This window comes from Rutidosis leptorrhynchoides, chromosome 7, assembly GCF_046630445.1.
Source record: "Rutidosis leptorrhynchoides isolate AG116_Rl617_1_P2 chromosome 7, CSIRO_AGI_Rlap_v1, whole genome shotgun sequence".
Taxonomy (NCBI): Eukaryota; Viridiplantae; Streptophyta; class Magnoliopsida; order Asterales; family Asteraceae; genus Rutidosis; species Rutidosis leptorrhynchoides.
This window is the reverse complement of record NC_092339.1, coordinates 231,903,747-231,911,351: the sequence shown is the minus strand read 5'-3', so window position 1 is coordinate 231,911,351 and position 7,605 is coordinate 231,903,747.

The following is a 7,605-nucleotide window of genomic DNA, read 5'->3' as shown; positions in this document are numbered from 1 at the left end:
AGTTACAAGGTTATAAGTACATTTGAAATCTAGGCGACACGGTTTAAAGTAAAGTCAAAAGACGCTCCAAGTAATGCATGTATACTCGACATCCAATGCAAGTATCAAATAGTGAGCGGAAGCATGTATCACATATCGTGCAAGACCTGAGAAAAACATAGAGAAATCTGTCAACGAAAACTTTGGTGAAATCATAGGTTTAGTAAGTATTAAACGTTGTTTTTGAACCACAAGATTTTGTATTTCCATAACGTAGATTATCCAAATCATTTGCATTCCAAAAGTGTTGTTATACGTGAGCACTCAATTATCAAAACTTAACCAACGTTACCCCATCACACAGTGCTAGAACCCGCACTTAAACACAAAAATATATTTCATCCGCATAACGGTAGCGAACCGTCCGAATGAGGGTTTGTTAAACCCGTATGGCCACACAATATAAGTTCTCGCTTACACCCTGCAAGTGTAACTAATGATAATCGAATTGAGGCATTTTTGTTCTAACTCGCACGTGGAATGTTTGTTTTCACACTTGTGTTCAAAACATAAAAGTAAGTAGTACGAGATGTAACAAAGTATATGTTTTCTCAGCCCACGATTTAAAAGTATAAAAGTTGTTGAAAAGGTGGGACTATGATCTCACCTCGAGTGCACGAGTATAAAGGTACTTCAACAAGTAAACGTGTGCATGAAAGTTGCTTAGCCTTGACCTAAACAAGTAAGTTATATCAATTAACCGGTTACGACACAAGGTCGGGTGAAATGTGTTCAATTAGTCCTATGGCTCAATACGACTCGATTAAATATAGCATGTGAATCACGTTGTCAAGTTTCATACAAGAAACAAGTATAAAAGCATGTTAGAATGATTGTATAAAAGTTTGGTTAAGTTTGACTAAAAGTCAAACTTGGTCAAAGTCAACGAAAAAGTCAATGCGTTCGGGTCGGGTCCCGAACTATTTTTCTATGCTAAATATTCATATACAAGTATATTAGAACAAGTTTCATGTGAATCGGAGGTCCGTAGGTCATCAAACATTTCACGTGAAATGGGACGAGGAGGTCAGAATCTGACCAGGCACATCTGCGCGCCGCGCGGGGATGGGGCGCGCCGCGCCACCATCTGTGCAGGTCTGTTTCTGTTTTTCACAAGTATGCACGAGCTAAAAACCAAATAACCACATTTTATGATCCGTAAACAATTAGAACATGTATCTTATATCATCGGAAAGGTAATTTGACGAGGAAAACACCTAGACACATTTCATCAAGCAATTCAACACTTACAACAACCCAAAACCGCATTAAACGTTCATAATCAAAGTTTCAAGTTCTAAAAACGCATTTCATGATTCGGGCAACCAATTTACATGTATGATATGCCGTTTCGAAGGTAATCAAACACACATTGCAACTAAACACTTATCAACAACAATTCATAGCATTTGATGCACCAAAAGTTCATATAAAGCTTATCAACCCTAATCCAAAATCACCAAAATCACTAATCAAGTTTATGAAGTTTTACAAATCAACCTACGCATCAAAACGAAGCTAGTGATACTAGTAACACAATTAAAACATGAACTTTAACAATCAAACAACATTTAATCTTCCAAAATGCAAGATTAAGCAAACCCATTTCAAATGTTCAAACTAGTTACTCAAAACAACAAATCGAGCAAGTAAATCATATATTCATGCTAGACACGAGCCATAGACACTAACTAACACCATTTCAAATCAAAAACACGAATTTAGAGAAATCTAGAGTTTTAGAAATGTTACCCAAAATCGATGAAGTTAGTATCAAATCGTAGAGAATGAAGAGAGGATCACGAAAATGTAATTTGTTTTGTTGTAAGCCTCCTAGATCGAATTTAGATGATGATTTTATGAAGTTGGGGTTTGTGTGTGTGTTCTTGCTAGAGAGAAAGAGAGAGAGAGGGAGATGGTTGAATGGTGGTGATTGGGGTGGACTAGTTGACCTAGTCAACTAGTTTGCCCCGTGTCAATTTTAGTCCCTCGAGTTTAGAAGCGGGTGCGGGATTTAACCGATCGAATATTTTTAAAACGCAAGTTAACGAGAGATGTTATAATTAAATAACGAGAATATTATGAACGTTCGTCAACGGAGTCGACGAATTTAAATACGAAAGATATTATTTAAAAAAAAAAGACGGTGTTAAAATAAATTTAACGGAAAAAAACGCGGGATGTTACACATAACGGTTATGTTGCACAAGACCAAGGATGGGAAGTAGTCCTAGTAAAACCAGAATGCATGACTTGTTTCTGGACGTATGAATTACGTGTCTTTATTGCCTTTGCTGAACGACTTGTGTACTAGCTAGAATTATCTTCACAACTATCTTGTATCAAAGTTATTGTGTGCTATATTTCATGCTTTATGTAAAATAAGCGGTATTGTAAGTTTGTAAAATATTGTATAAAAGTTTGAACGCGAAATATTATTATAATCAGTTTTTCATATAGAATTGTAGTAGTTGAATTGTATATTAGCTACTAAGTATGAACTTAACGGATAGGTACTACCCGAATTTAAACTTATAAAACGCTAATATGAAGAAAAAGCTTTTATAAATGAGTTCATATTATGCTACAAAATACTATTAACTACTCTTAATATTCTGTATGATTAACTTGTTCCATTTGACTATTTTGAAGGAAATGGCACCGACTACTCGACACACTGTGAATATGAATGAAGAGGAATTCCGTACTTTTCTAGCTTCAAACATAGCCGCAGTACAGGCTGTGCTACATACCAACAATAACCTTGGATCTAGCAGTACAGGAAATCGTGTAGGATGCACCTACAAAGAATTCACTTCCTGCAAACCTTTGGAATTTGATGGAACCGAAGGACCGATCGGATTGAAACGGTGGACCGAGAAGGTTGAATCGGTGTTTGCTATAAGTAAGTGTACTGAAGAGGACAAAGTGAAGTACGCTACGCATACCTTCACAGGTTCTGCGTTAACATGGTGGAATACCTATCTAGAGCAAGTGGGACAAGACGATGCGTACGCACTACCGTGGTCAGCATTCAAGCACTTGATGAACGAGAAGTACCGTCCCAGAACCGAGGTCAATAAGCTCAAGACAGAACTTAGAGGGTTACGAACCCAAGGATTTGATATTACCACGTACGAAAGACGATTCACAGAATTGTGCCTATTGTGTCCGGGAGCATTCGAAGATGAGGAAGAGAAGATCGACGCGTTTGTGAAAGGATTACCGGAAAGAATCCAAGAAGATATAAGTTCACGCGAGCCCGCCTCCATACAACAGTCATGTAGAATGGCTCACAAACTAGTGAACCAGATTGAAGAAAGAATTAAAGAACAGACTGCTGAAGAGGCCAATGTGAAGCAAGTCAAAAGAAAGTGGGAGGAAAACGGTGATAAGAATCACCAATACAACAACAACAGCAATTATAACAATAATCGCAACAACTATCCTAACAATCGCAACATCAATCGCAACTACAACAAACGGCCCAACAACAACAACAACAACAACAACAGCAACCACAACAATCATCTTAACAACAATAATAACCGCAACAACAACAACAATCAGAAGCCGCTATGCCAAAGGTGTGAAAAGTATCACTCGGGGTTCTGCACCAAATTTTGCAACAAGTGTAAAAGAAATGGTCATAGCGCGGCGAAGTGTGATGTCTACGGACCAGGGATTAACAGAACGAAAGGAACAAATGGTGTCGGAACGAGTAATGGCGGAGCAAGTAGTGTCGGAGCAAGTTATGCCAATGTAGTTTGTTATAAATGTGGAAAACCGGGCCACATTATTAGAAATTGCCCGAACCAGGAGAACACGAATGGACAAGGCCGCGGAAGAGTTTTCAATATTAATGTGGCAGAGGCACAGGAAGACCCGGAGCTTGTTACGGGTACGTTTCTTATTGACAATAAATCTGCTTACGTTTTATTTGATTCGGGTGCGGATAGAAGCTATATGAGTAGAGATTTTTGTGCTAAATTAAGTTGTCCATTGACGCCTTTGGATAGTAAATTTTTACTCGAATTAGCAAATGGTAAATTAATTTCAGCAGATAATATATGTCGGAATCGAGAAATTAAACTGGTTAGCGAAACATTTAAGATTGATTTGATACCAGTAGAGTTAGGGAGTTTTGATGTGATAATCGGTATGGACTGGTTGAAAGAAGTGAAAGCAGAGATTGTTTGTTACAAAAATGCAATTCGCATTATACGAGAAAAAGGAAAACCCTTAATGGTGTACGGAGAAAAGGGCAACACGAAGCTACATCTTATTAGTAATTTGAAGGCACAAAAACTAATAAGAAAAGGTTGCTATGCTGTTCTAGCACACGTCGAGAAAGTACAAACTGAAGAAAAGAGCATCAATGATGTTCCCATCGCAAAAGAATTTCCCGATGTATTTCCGAGAGAATTACCGGGATTACCCCCACATCGATCCGTTGAATTTCAAATAGATCTTGTACCAGGAGCTGCACCAATAGCTCGTGCTCCTTACAGACTCGCACCCAGCGAGATGAAAGAACTACAAAGCCAATTACAAGAACTTTTAGAGCGTGGTTTCATTCGACCAAGCACATCACCGTGGGGAGCTCCTGTTTTGTTTGTCAAGAAGAAAGATGGTACATTCAGGTTGTGTATCGACTACCGAGAGTTGAACAAACTTACCATCAAGAACCGCTACCCACTACCGAGAATCGATGACTTATTTGATCAACTACAAGGCTCGTCTGTTTATTCAAAGATTGACTTACGTTCCGGGTATCATCAAATGCGGGTGAAAGAAGATGATATTCCAAAGACTGCTTTCAGAACACGTTACGGTCATTACGAGTTTATGGTCATGCCGTTTGGTTTAACTAATGCACCAGCTGTGTTCATGGACCTTATGAACCGAGTGTGTGGACCATACCTTGACAAGTTTGTCATTGTTTTTATTGATGACATACTTATTTACTCAAAGAATGACCAAGAACACGGTGAACATTTGAGAAAGGTGTTAAAAGTATTGAGGAAGGAAGAATTGTACGCTAAGTTTTCAAAGTGTGCATTTTGGTTGGAAGAAGTTCAATTCCTCGGTCACATAGTGAACAAAGAAGGTATTAAGGTGGATCCGGCAAAGATAGAAACTGTTGAAAAGTGGGAAACCCCGAAAACTCCGAAACACATACGCCAGTTTTTAGGACTAGCTGGTTACTACAGAAGGTTCATCCAAGACTTTTCCAGAATAGCAAAACCCTTGACTGCATTAACGCATAAAGGGAAGAAATTTGAATGGAATGATGAACAAGAGAAAGCATTTCAGTTATTGAAGAAAAAGCTAACTACGGCACCTATATTGTCATTTCCTGAAGGGAATGATGATTTTGTGATTTATTGTGATGCATCAAAGCAAGGTCTCGGTTGTGTATTAATGCAACGAACGAAGGTGATTGCTTATGCGTCTAGACAATTGAAGATTCACGAACAAAATTATACGACGCATGATTTGGAATTAGGCGCGGTTGTTTTTGCATTAAAGACTTGGAGTCACTATTTATATGGGGTCAAAAGTATTATATATACCGACCACAAAAGTCTTCAACACATATTTAATCAGAAACAACTGAATATGAGGCAGCGTAGGTGGATTGAATTATTGAATGATTACGACTTTGAGATTCGTTACCACCCGGGGAAGGCAAATGTGGTAGCCGATGCCTTGAGCAGGAAGGACAGAGAACCCATTCGAGTAAAATCTATGAATATAATGATTCATAATAACATTACTACACAAATAAAGGAGGCGCAACAAGGAGTTTTAAAAGAGGGAAATTTAAAGGATGAAATACCCAAAGGATCGGAGAAGCATCTTAATATTCGGGAAGACGGAACCCGGTATAGGGCTGAAAGGATTTGGGTACCAAAATTTGGAGATATGAGAGAAATGGTACTTAGAGAAGCTCATAAAACCAGATACTCAATACATCCTGGAACGGGGAAGATGTACAAGGATCTCAAGAAACATTTTTGGTGGCCGGGTATGAAAGCCGATGTTGCTAAATACGTAGGAGAATGTTTGACGTGTTCTAAGGTCAAAGCTGAGCATCAGAAACCATCAGGTCTACTTCAACAACCCGAAATCCTGGAATGGAAATGGGAAAACATTACCATGGATTTCATCACTAAATTGCCAAGGACTGCAAGTGGTTTTGATACTATTTGGGTAATAGTTGACCGTCTCACCAAATCAGCACACTTCTTGCCAATAAGAGAAGATGACAAGATGGAGAAGTTAGCACGACTGTATTTGAAGGAAGTCATCTCCAGACATGGAATACCAATCTCTATTATCTCTGATAGGGATGGCAGATTTATTTCAAGATTCTGGCAGACATTACAGCAAGCATTAGGAACTCGTCTAGACATGAGTACTGCCTATCATCCACAAACTGATGGGCAGAGCGAAAGGACGATACAAACGCTTGAAGACATGCTACGAGCATGTGTTATTGATTTCGGAAACAGTTGGGATCGACATCTACCGTTAGCAGAATTTTCCTACAACAACAGCTACCATTCAAGCATTGAGATGGCGCCGTTTGAAGCACTTTATGGTAGAAAGTGCAGGTCTCCGATTTGTTGGAGTGAAGTGGGGGATAGACAGATTACGGGTCCGGAGATTATACAAGAAACTACCGAGAAGATCATCCAAATTCAACAACGGTTGAAAACCTCCCAAAGTCGACAAAAGAGCTACGCTGACATCAAAAGAAAAGATATAGAATTTGAAATTGGAGAGATGGTCATGCTTAAAATTGCACCTTGGAAAGGCGTTGTTCGATTTGGTAAACGAGGGAAATTAAATCCAAGGTATATTGGACCATTCAAGATTATTGATCGTATTGGACTAGTAGCTTACCGACTAGAGTTACCTCAACAACTCGCGGCTGTACATAACACTTTCCACGTCTCGAATTTAAAGAAATGTTTTGCTAAAGAAGATCTCACTATTCCGTTAGATGAAATCCAAATCAACGAAAAACTTCAATTCATCGAAGAACCCGTCGAAATAATGGATCGTGAGGTTAAAAGGCTTAAGCAAAACAAGATACCAATTGTTAAGGTTCGATGGAATGCTCGTAGAGGACCCGAGTTCACCTGGGAGCGTGAAGATCAGATGAAGAAGAAATACCCGCATCTATTTCCAGAAGATTCGTCAACACCTTCAACAGCTTAAAATTTCGGGATGAAATTTATTTAACGGGTAGGTACTGTAGTGACCTGAACTTTTTCATGTTTATATATATTAATTGAGATTGATATTTACATGATTAAATGTTTCCAACATGTTAAGCAATCAAACTTGTTAAGACTTGATTAATTGAAATATGTTTCATATAGACAATTGACCACCCAAGTTGACCGGTGATTCACGAACGTTAAAACTTGTAAAAACTATATGATGACATATATATGGATATATATATAGTTAACATGATACTATGATAAGTAAACATATCATTAAGTATATTAACAATGAACTACATATGTAAAAACAAGACTACTAACTTAA